At 49.2% G+C, this 12,304-nt stretch overlaps 1 protein-coding gene and 2 non-coding genes across 3 annotated transcripts in view; 2 read left to right on the plus strand and 1 right to left on the minus strand.

Moving 5' to 3' along the window:
- The window catches only part of LOC144114503 (uncharacterized), a 74,946-nt gene that overhangs the window by 22,471 nt on the left and 40,171 nt on the right, over positions 1-12,304 (minus strand). The window lies entirely within an intron of this gene.
- TRNAE-UUC (transfer RNA glutamic acid (anticodon UUC)) lies at positions 4,118-4,189 on the plus strand. The gene has a single exon. It is a non-coding gene; the product is annotated as a tRNA-Glu (tRNA).
- Positions 4,193-4,264, plus strand: TRNAQ-UUG (transfer RNA glutamine (anticodon UUG)). The gene has a single exon. It is a non-coding gene; the product is annotated as a tRNA-Gln (tRNA).

The raw sequence follows: 12,304 nt of genomic DNA on the forward strand, positions 1-12,304 counted from the left end.
GCTTGTGTCCTCCGGTGTTAGGAGAAAACACTAAGCAGCTTACGTAGCCGTGACGTGCTTCCTGAGGCCTGTTTCAGCTTAGTCTCCTCTAGTTACGTATTCTTTCGAAGCGAAAGCTTCACTACGCTAGGTAAAACCGCTCTTCGCATGTCGCTAAATTTGGATTTCCCAGAGCCAGAGGTGATGCTTTCGCGGGGTCGAGGTGTTCACAGAGATATCGAGATCTGAGAGCTACTACGCCCTTTCCTTTCCTCGAAACACATACTTTCGCATTCCGCCCCGTAAGCAGAACTAAGTGCCCTCGATTGCGTTTCACCTCCACCGAAACGCGGTCGCCGCGGCTGGGTTCGAACCCGGGTACTCCGGCTCAGTATACGAGCGCCTTAACCACTGAGCCACCGCGGGTGTACCTACACAGTGTGCGGAACGCAAAGTTAAAAACGCCAAACTGCGTCTACTTGCCCGATACACCACAGCTTTTGCTGCGTAGCAAGGTTCAACACTATTGTTAAACCGCACCGAATTTTTGAAGCGAAACGCTTCACTACGCTAGGTAAAGCAGTCATCGAGTAGGCCAGAGAATGACCGTGAACGACCTTCAGCCCAACCACGTTACCAGCTGCAGTGGCTCAGTGGTTAGGGCGCTCGACTACTGATACGGAGTTCCCGAGTTCGAACCCAACTGTGGCGGCTGCGCGATGGCGGCTGCGCACAGTGTGCTGTGCGATGTCAGTGCACGTTTAAGATCCCCAGGTGGTCGATTGATTCCGGAGCCCTCCACTACGGCACCTATCCTATTTCTTTCTTTCTTATTTCATTCCATCATTTATCCCTTTCCTTACGGCGCGGTTCAGGTGTCCAATGATATGTGAGACAGATACTGCGCCATTTCATTCCCCAAAAAACAATTATTATTATTTAACCACGTTTATCCCTTCCAACCCCCCGCGGTGGCTCAGTGGTTAGGGTGCTCGACTACTGATACGGAGTTCCCGGGTTCGAACCCGACCGCGGCGGCTGCGTTTTTGTGGAGGCGAAACGAAAAAATTGCTGGCGGTTTAGCTCCGGTTAACCCTGGTCGAAAGCGAAGAGCTGCATCTCCCTGGCTACGGTTGTGGTCGAGGGACTGGCGGTTTCCATAGATAGCCATACTGACTCGCACACACAGTATGAGGATTTTTTCTCATTTGTTAAACATTGCTTTCTTCGAAAAGGTATTAAAGGCGCTCACACAAGACAGTAAATGATAATTGGTTTTTGGGGAAAGGAAATGGCGCAACATCTGTCTCACATATCAGCCGACACCTGAACTGCTCTGTGATGCAAAGGATAGAGGGGGAGTGAAAGAACAAAGGAAGAAAGAGGTGCCGTAGTGGAGGGCTCCGGAATAATTTCGACCATATTTAGCGTGCACTGACATCACACAGCACACGGGCGCCTTAGCGTTTCGCCTCCATCGAAACGCAGCCGTCGCGGTCGGGTTCGAACCCGGAAACGCACGCGCTGTTTCCCCCTTTAAACTACCAGCAAGAATCTCAACTCGCTGCGCATAGACACAGTAACGTCATTCGTGCTCCAGATGGAGCCAGTGCGCGCTCAGCGGCAGGCGCAGCGACTCTCCTTGGTCAGACGTCTCGTTGCAGTCGAGTGAGTCGGATGGTTCCCAAGCGGCCCAGTGATTCCACGGCAAGCGGTTCAGAGAAGCACCAAAGGAGCCGGGTTCCCCAATACCAAACGCCAGAGAAAATTCGAAGACACTTTGGAAATTCTAAGTGTGTTCGGCGAAATCTGTGACCATTCGACTGGGGTGACATGTGCAAAATATTATTGTGGATTAGCTCAGCTAATCCAGGATATACAAAGCGAAAGATATCGGAGTTCACTGTGTTCATTGGCGTTGATGTTGACAATGGTCTAGACGGCGATGGCTTTGAGCAAAGGAAGGGCGCATAACTGGCTCCCTGGATATGTGGACGCCTCATTCGTGATTTTATTCGTGGATAGAGAGATGTGGAATGAATGAATTAGCGCTGACAGCGTTGTTGCTGACATGCGGCACTGCAGCAATACCTAAGCCGCAGCGTTCATTTGGTGATCAATCTCTCGCCATCAACCGTTAACTGCATGCGACCTCCCAGGGTGGCAGGGAGGGCGTGCTGCCTATCCAGTGTGCAGAACGCAATAGAAGCAGGATTTTGACACCAACGCCATGTACATGAAAGCGAGATTGAGGTCTCCACTGGCCCACGGAGCCGGTTGTGCGCCTTTCCTTTCGTGACAATGAACAGCCTTTGCAAATTTGTCAACGCAAATGAATTCTATGAACGCCGTCGGCTCACTCGTTTTGTTTGCTTTTTGAGGAAAGGAAATGGCACAGTAACCGTCTCACATATCTCGGTGGACACCCAAACCGTGCCGTAAAGGAAGGGATAAATGAAGGAGGGAAAGATGAAATTGAAAACTGAAAGTTGCATTTCGAGGAAAGGGGTGGCGCTGCGCAGTTGCGGAACACCTCTGGCTAGGTCTGACTAGGGAGCGAGAGAGAAATAAGGCGACGGAGTCGGCGGCGGCCACCTGCACCGTGCGTAACGTCACTCGTGCTCCGACATACGCCAGCTCGCGCGAAGCGCGGTGTTGACTAGCGTAGTGAAGCTTTTCGCTTCTAAAAAATTGGCTGTGGTTTAGCTCTGGTTAACCCTAGTTGTATTGTGAAAGCTTCGTTTCCTCGGCACGTCGTCTACGCAGCGTCTCATTCCGGCGCTCTCGAGAATTCAAAGCTGTCTCTTCCGCAGTCGAAGAGTCACTCCGCGACGTGGCACGACTTCTAGCCGCATCTTCGTTACGACGCTTCTCGAGTCGTGCGGCGCGTTCTTTTGGCGTCTCTTGAGCGCGTTCTGTCGTTGTTGCGTCTCTTTCACGCTCTCCAAAAAGACTACAATACACTGATGGGAAGCACACACACGCACGCCCAAACACACACACACACACACACACACACACACACACACACACACACACACACACACACACACACACACACACACACACACACACACACACACACACACACACACACACACACACACACACATATATATATATATATATATATATATATATATATATATATATATATATATATATATATATATATATATACCTCCCGCGAGGCGAAACCTCCTCTCCCTCTACTCTCCCTCTACCTCAGCGGAGCACATCTGGAGGAGCGAGCGGCGATGGCAACGGCGTCGACGGCGGCGCCATCTGTTGGAGCGCGGCGGTGGTGTTGCTAGGCAACGGCGGTTCAAGGTCGTACGTCGGCCACGGCATACGACTGAAATGCGCGACCAGCCGAAGTGGCTCGCAGGCTGGCGTAATAAAGCTTTCGCTTAAAAAAAGACGTGGGCATAGTCAGTCGAATGGCCACAGCCTTTCGCCGAACACACTGAAGAAATTCCAGTGTCTCAATTTTTACCTCTCCCTTCCCTTTCACCCTCTAGATAAATGTAAAACGCCGTGTTGTGCGTGCAGGCTAGCTGCCTTTTATTTACCATAGCCTATCGACGGCTGTAACGGCCGCCTTCTGTCACTGCAAAGCCATCCGTAGTTGCGTACAATAACTAATTCTTTAAATATACCTCCGGCCTTCACGGCGCAGAAAAGAGTATCCGAACTATTGCTCTATTTATTAAAGTCTACTGCGTAAACAAGCCAGCTTTTAATTACCATTTTACAGTGGATTTCGATGCGCAACTAAACTTGTGGCTGACCATGTCTTCTCCCGCGTTGGCCCGCGTTCCATTTTTCGTCAGAGGGCATCAGCGCCGCTCTGTGCCGTGGCTGGACATTTCGCGGCCGCGACCGCAGCGCAGTGACATCTGCCGCCGCTCACAGTAACAACCGAACCGACATCCGCTTCCGGTGTTTCAACCAACCAGCTGTGGCCGCTGTGGCAGATTTTGACGCTTTTTATTATGACACAAACTCGGAATACGGACCGTGGACTCAGAATTCAGCGATCCTGGTTGTCCAGCATAGAAGTGCGTTTCTTTTTAGGTTTTTTTGCGTGTATGTTTTGACCGCTCATTAAGCTCCCGAAAGCGCAGATTTCCTGTGTTCCGGCGTGGTCTAGTGGTCAAGATACCTGGCTTTCACCCAGGATACCCGGGTTCAAATCCCGGCGCCGGAGTTTGGTCTCATGGTGTAATGGTTAGCACTCTGGACTTTGAATCCGGCTATCCGAGTTCGAATCTCGGTGGGACCAGCGTTTTTTTTTTCGTTCCGCTCTTTTTTTTTTGCCACATTAGGTTGTTTGAGCGAATGATTTCCAAAATACACATAAGTAGTGAGTTAGAAAGAAAAGAAAAATATTTTCACAGACAAACTGTCAGCCGAGGCTTAAGTCAGCTTTGAAGCGCTGCAGGGCGATTAAATCCGGCCCATTTTTGAGCACAAAGTAAAAACTAATCGCGTAAGGCACGCAGGAAACCCGGTACTAACGCACCGTCCACTGATGACTTGCTGCAGTGCCTACGGTGACCAAATGGGACTGCTCGCGCTACTGTACCGCGTCTTTTGCATTCTTTTGCTCGCCACTTGGTGCAAGGGCAGTGATAGACACCGCCGACTGCGTGGTCGTTATTTCTGAGAGCGACGAAGCAAACGAATGTGCATGCCCTGGTAGTTGTTGTTCTCAGGTGGAATGGCTATGCTGCGATACAATTCGCGCTACAGGGATTAGAGAACAACTCTCTCTTCGTTTCTTATAGTTGACACGCATCATCTTTTCTGTGCCTACGAACTCGCCATCGGCTTTTCATCCACCAGAATTTGTTTATTTAAATGTTAATCAGTTAATAGTAATTATTTGACTAGCTGATTCGTATGATTTATTGAATGACTGACGTCCGACGCGGCTAATAGTATGCCCCTGAAAATATTTCCTTTCGATTTCGGTCACTATACTTTTAGGAGTTTGTGAAAGTGCTCGCTGAATTAGACGCCTGGTGCATAATGTTTTGTCGACCTATTTTGCTCCCGCTTGCAGCATTCCTCTGTTCCGGCAGGCTATGTGTGACTGTTCGAAAGATATCTATCAGAGGGACAATTTGGAACGATATTTGAAAGAAGATCTTCCAATTACACCGCATGGAATACTTCTCCTTCCTGTAGAAAACGAGGAGGCGTGTTCCAAAGTATGTTTATGCTTCTGCATAACGTGTGGACGGCTCGAATGGCTGTCTAGCACGAGGATGTCGATGTTAGGTCAACGCGAGACTCAGATATCATTGGTTTTATTCAAGTTTTCTACAAGTATCAGAGAGAATAGCCTGCTTGGTATTGCGGTAATCGGCTGCGGCAAAGATGGAACTATAAAGCCGATGACGCCATCCCTTCCTTGTTTTGCAGGTTACTTCTCACTCCTGATATCGCCACCGATCGTATAGCCTGTCATCAATCCACCTCGTACCGCGGCGGCTGCGTTTCGATGGAGGCTCAGTGGCCCGCGACAGCTGCTCCCTTGCTGCGGCGGCCACCATCCCCGCCCTGCGACTGCACAGCCAGCAACACGCAGCCTTCCTGGGCTCCTCCACCACGGCGGAGTTGATGGGGATCCGGCTCGGGCTGGACCTGCTGCTCACCCTCGGCCCTCCGCCGCCCAGGAGTGCTCTGATGTGCGACTCCCGCGTCGCCCTCAGCCGCCTGCAATCTAATGGCCGCGGTACCCCACTAGTGCGGGAAATTCGCTCGCGCATCGAGCGCCTCGCGCAGAGAGGTTGTGCCGTGCGTGCACAGTGGGTGCCCGGACACTGCGGCATCGCCGGCAACGAAGAAGCTGACGACCTCGCGACCGCTGCACACCAACTACCTGCCAGCGATCTGCCCCTTGCGCTGGAGGACGTGCGTGCGGCCATTCACGACCATCTCCGAAAGCAGCACCCCGACCCACGCATCGCGGGAGGTGAGCGCATCGACAGTGTCACCGGCTGTCGCGCACTTACACGGTCACAACGTGCAATGATCCTCCGCGCGCGCATTGGCTGCGTGTGGCCCGGGGAACGACGGGTGCGTCACGGAATCGCGACGAGTGATGTGTGTGACGGATGCGGTGCAGTGGAAACACTAGAACATCTGCTCCTTCGCTGCTCCGCGTTCGCCGATGCTCGTCGCGATATGCTCGCGGCCTATAGGGCGCAGGGCATACTACCAGACTCCATCAAGACGCTATTGTGGCCGCAGGGCAGTGCGCGCACTCGTGAGCGAACTTTGGTGAGCCTCTGTGCATTCCTCGAACACACGGGCTTGACGTCCCGTCTGTTCTCCGTCAGGTAGTTACACGCAGTGACCGAACGCTCCGCGAGTTCTACCTTGAACGATTAATAACTGGACGCCCCACTCCAGTTGTAACCTACACATTGCTGTGCGCGTGTGTGATTTAATTCCTCTAAAATGAACTAATCACGCGCACTACCTGGACACATTTCTTATTGTGTGAATAGTTTGTACATATTACTTCTCCCACTGTCCTCTATTCCTGTCCCCTCACCTCTTTCATTTCATTTCTCCATTCTGCCTGCTGTCCTTTATTTCCGCTGCCCCAGCTCAGGTGCTTCAGTATCGATGGCAGATGCCGGGGCTAGCAAAAATATTTTCCTTCCTTTTTACTATTATTTTTAATAAAACCACTACCACCACCGCCTGCAGTAAGCCGCCGCCTGTGTCAACTATCAACCACAAGCGGAAAAATGAAAATGAAAATTGGTATTGGGGGAAAGGAAAAGGCGCAGTATCTGTCTCACATATCGTCGGACACCGCAACCGCGCCGTAAGGAAAGGGATAAAGGAGGGAGTGAAAGAAGAAAGGAAGAAAGGGGTACCGTAGTAGAGGGCTCCGGAATAATTTCGACCATCTGGTGATCTTTAACGTGCACTGACATCGCACAGCACACGGGCGCCTTAGCGTTTCGCCTCCATCGAAACGCAGCCGCCGCGGTCGGGTTCGAACCCGGAAATGGACGCGCTGTGTCCCCCTTTCCGCTCCTAACAATAATGTTTGGTTTTTGGTGAAAGGAAATGACGCAGTATCTGTCTCATATATCGTTGGACACCTGAACCGCGCCGTAAGGAAAGGGATACAGGAGGGAGTGAAAAAGAAAGGAACACAAAAGGTGGCGTAATGGAGGGCTCCGAAATAATTTCGACCACCTGCGGATCTTTAACGTGCGCTGACATCGCATAGCACATGGGCGCCTTAGCGTTTTGCCTCCTGAAAAACGCAGCCGTCGCGGTCTGGTTCGATCCCGGGAAATCAGGATCAGAAGCCGAGCGCCCTAACCACTGGTCCACCGCGGGGGGTACCACTCCCAACAAGAATCTCAAGTCGCTGCGCATAGCAACAGTAACCTCACTCGTGCTCCAGATGGAGCCAGTGCGCGCGTCAGCGGCACGCGCGGCGACGCTCCTTCGTCAGACGACTCGTTGCAGTCGAGTCAGTTGGATGGCTCCCAAGCGGCCCAGTGATTCCACGGCAAGCGGTTCAGAGAAGCACCAAAGGAAGCCGGATTCCTCAAAACCAAACGCCAGAAAAAATTTAAAGAACTTTCGAAATTCTGAAGTGTGTTCGGTGAAATCTGTGGCCATTCGACTGGGGTGACATTTGCAAAAAAAAAATTGACTGTGGTTTAGCTCTGGTTATAACCCTAGTTGAATTGCGAAACCTTCGTTTCCTCGGCACGTCGTCTACGCAGCGTCTAATTCCGACGCTCTCGAGAACTCAAACCGATCTCTTCCGCAGTTGGAGTCACTCCGCGACGTGGCAAGACTATATATATATAAATATATATATATATATATATATATATATATATATATATATATATATATATATATATATATATATATATATATATATAGCAGACAAGGTAAAGTAAATGAGGGGCCCGTTTGACAAACCTATGAAGGGAGCGAACAGTCACCGAAACCAAAGTGCATAGGGGAACGTTATTTTTTTTAATGTGTTGTGCTTATCGGTGGGATAATATTACTTAGATTAATAAATCTCTTAAAGAAAATTACTTATAAAGCAGCAGAAAAAAACAACCACGCCGCCGGTGGGATCCGAACCCACGACCTCCGAATATCGCGTCCGGTGCTCTTACCAACTTAGCTACGTCGACGGCTGTCCAATCTGCTGCTCTCGTGGGTATTTATGTTTATTTTGGTGTACGCGAACCTTGAGAGTGTTCAATAGCGCCACCCTCGACCATAGCGGCGGATTTAGCGATTTATTAATCTAATCACCGATAAGCACAACACATTAAAAAAAATAACGTTCCCCTATGCACCTTGGTTTCGGTGACTGTTCGCTCCCTTCATAGGTATGTATATATATATATATATATATATATATATATACCTCCCGTGAGGCGACACCTCCTATCCCTCTACTCTAGCGGAGCACATCCGGTGGAGCGAGGGGCGATGGCAACGGCGTCGATGGCAGCGCCATCTGTTGGAGCGCGGTTGCGGCGTTGCTGCACAACGGCGGCTCAAGGTCATTCGTCGGCCACGGCGTCCGGCATACGGCCGAGGTGCGCGACTAGCCGAAATGGCTCGCAGGTTGCCGTAGTAAAGCTTTTGCTTTAAAAAAAAGGCATAGTCAGTCGAATGGCCACAGCCTTTCGCTGAACACACTGAAAAATCTCCAGTGTATTTCAATTTTTCCTCTCCGTTCCCTTTCACCCTCTAGATAAATGTAAAACGCCGTGTTGTGCGTGCAGGCTACCTGCCTTCTATTTACCATCGGCGATCGACGGCTGTAGCGGCCGCCTTCTGTCACTGCAAAGTCATGCGTAGTTGCGTACAATAGCTAATTCTTCTTTAAATGCATATCCGGCCTTTACGGCGCAGAAAAGAGTATCGGAACTTATGCTTCTAATTATTGAAGTCCATTGCGTAAACAAGACAGCTTTTAATTACCCTTTTACACTGAAATTCGATGCGCAACTAAACTTGTGGCTGAACATTTTTACTCTTGCGTTGGCCGCGTTCCATTTTTGTCAGAGAGCAATAGCGCCGCTCTATGACGCTGCTGGACATTACGCTGCAGCGACCGCAACACACATAGAGTTTCTTATTATTAACTAGAGGGAAAGCTGGCGCCCTGCCTATGGGAGTTTGCATGGAGCTTCCTCGAGACAACCTGTACCGCCATGGGCGCTCTAAGCACCATGGGGCGGAGAGCTACTACTACTACTACTAATAATAATAATAATTCGCAGTATCTGTCTCATATATCGTTGGACACCTGAACCGCGCCGAAGGGAAGGGATAAGGGAGGGATTGAAAGAAGAAAGGAAGAAGAGGTGCCGTAGTGGAGGGCTCCGGAATAATTTCGACCACCTGGGGATATTTAACGTGCACTGACATCGCACAGCACACGAGCGCCTTAGCGTTTTTCCTCCATAAAAACGCAGCCGCCGCGGTCGGGTTCGAACCCGGGAACTCCGGATCAGTAGTCGAGCACCCTAACCACTGAGCCACCGCGGCGGGCGAGCTACTAACTGCAGAACTACTATTTTTTTCCAATGAATATTAAAAAAAAACGTTGCTCGATAATTAAGAATATCCTATCATTGAATATCCTGTCCATAAATCGTAACAAACGAGCAGAAAAGCATGTAAATGAAAATTTTGCTCAAAATAAGCAGTGGCTTGCTCTCCTATTTTCCAAGCATTGCAGACCACAAAAGCCAATATTTCGTGCTTGACAGACGCAATTTTAAAAAGAAATATGTTTAAAAAAAATTTTTGTCGCTTTAACAACCTAAATGTTTTGTCCACTGTATTTCAGAAAAGACAAACCTTTTATTGGCGTCTTGTGCTGTTGCGTTTTCGCTACTATGACTTTTGCACACTACTTTCACGCCGAAGTGGACGAATGGGACGTCTTTAGTAACGCCACTCTGTTCCTAAAAAAAAAAAACTACCGTTCCGCACCAAGTAGCTCATCGCCCCATGATGCTTTGCGCGCTATGGAGGGGCAGGTGCAGCGCCGTTAGCTTTTCCTCTAGTTAATAGTAAGAAACTCTATGGCAACGCAGTGACATCGTCGCTGGTCACAGTCGCAAGCGAACCGACATCCGCTTCAGGTGTTTCGAAAAACCAGATGTGTTCGCTGCGGCAGATTCTCACGCTTTTTATTATGACACAAACTCGAAATACGGACCCTGGGCTCAGAATTCAGCGATCCTGCTTTGTCCTGCGTAGATGTGCGTTTCTTTGTAGGTTTTTTTTTCGGATATGTTTTGACCGCTCATTAAGCTCCCGAAAGCACAAATTTCATGTGTGCCGGCGGTGATTGCACATACAGTGATGCGCCTGGTATTCTTGCTGCTTTCTTCGACTATTATCGGAAGCTGTTTGGCAGTTGCGAAGATCCAAGTCAGGGTTTCGATTACAGTTCCTTGCTCGGAAACTTCCCTCGACTTGATGATGTGAAGTGTGCTATAGTGAAGGGACCTATCACTTTGGATGAAATTCAATCAGCCATTTCTGCCCTGCAGAGCGAGAAATCTCCTGGGCCAGATGGTATTACTAGCGAATTCTACAAAACATTTTCGCCTTGCCTAGTGCCTGTTTTGATGGAAGTTTTCAAAGCATCTTATGATGTGGGTGTCCTGCCTCCCACTTTTTATTCTGGGCACACAATATTAATTCCCAAAAGCAAAGATACTAATCGGTTGAAAACTGTTGAGGGATTTCGTCCAATTTCCCTTTGCAATGTTGATTACAAAATTTTTGCCAAGGTTCTTAGCAGTCGTCTGCGGCTCGTCATTATGGACTTGATAGGTCCGCATCAGGTCTGTGGTATTAGAGGCCACAGTATTCAAACACATATCCATATTGCACGTTCAATATTAGAGACAGCATCAGATGAGATAGGCCAAGTAGCTCTGATTCAAATTGACTTGGCTAAGGCGTTTGATAAAGTTCGGCACGATTTCTTGTTCGCGGTCTTGGAGTATGCAAATATTGGTGACGTCTTGCTCAAAGGCATAAGGCTGTGCTATAAGAACTCCTATACAAGGGTTATTGTTAATCAGGAGCTAACGAAACCAGTACCACTAGAAGCATCTGTTCGTCAAGGATGTCCACTGTCTCCATTGTTGTTTGCCCTATATCTGGAACCCCACTGTCTCAGTATAATTAACAGCGCAGCTATCCGCGGTTTCTCTCTGGCTCAATGTGAAGTTAAAGTTTTAGCTTACGCTGATGATGTCGCCCTCTTTTGTTCTGACAAAAAGAGTGTACTCGAGGCTCTAAACTTGACTAAACAGTTCTGCGATGTATCAGGCGCGGCTCTTAATTTAGAGAAATCCAAAGGCTTTTGGTTGGGTCATTGGGGAACTAGGCCAAGCCACTTCGGTGGTATATGCTGGAACTGTAGCCCTCTTGAGTACCTAGGCGTTCCGCTGCACCAAGTTCGCAACAGTACAGCCTACTGGGATTAACAAACTGTAACTCTACGGCGGCAAACACAGGCTTGGATGGGTAGGGAACTCTCAGTGTTTGCGAGGGCACAGGTCTGTAACATTTTTTTGTTTGCAAAGCTCGCGTATGTCCTTCAAGTCCTGCATTGTGCGAGGAGGAAGGTGCAAGCAATACATAGAATATTTGCAGCATTCGTTTGGCGCTCTCAATGAGAGCCGATGAGGCGTGACAACTTGTTCCTTCTCTTAGAGGGTGGTGGAGTGGGCCTTGTTCACCTGTTCGTGCATCAACTCGTTTCCCGTTTTTTCTTTTTCAAATCGGCAAACGACCCGTTTCTGGTAGCTGTGCTCATTAGGCGGCTTAGTTTTCATTTGCCTTACTTATTCGCACCGACTGTGCAGGCTCGTGAGGGGACTTTATGGGGATTTCTTAAGGAGGTTGCTGACACTTTCAATTTTCTCACTGTGCGCTTCTCTTTAGATTACCTGTATAGCCTCTCGAGAAAGCAGATGACCCAGGCTCTCACTGAGTCTTTGTTCCCTACACCATTGTATCGGCAGCCTTATCTGGGGTCTTTGGACATCAGTGTTCTAAAGCGTGTTAGGCGGATGTGCATTCAGGCAGCCGCTAAAACGTTCTTTTTCAAACTACACACAGCGACGCTGCCTGTCAAGACATTTCTTAATGACAAGGGGATGTTTGTACCCTGGAATGTGAATTGTCGCCTGTGTACCGTGCCTGAGACAATTGATCATTGCTTCATGCTGTGCCGTGATGCCAAGTTCTTTTGGGACATACTACAACGAACTCT

Source organism: Amblyomma americanum, chromosome 1 (genome assembly GCF_052857255.1).
Source record: "Amblyomma americanum isolate KBUSLIRL-KWMA chromosome 1, ASM5285725v1, whole genome shotgun sequence".
NCBI lineage: Eukaryota > Metazoa > Arthropoda > Arachnida > Ixodida > Ixodidae > Amblyomma > Amblyomma americanum.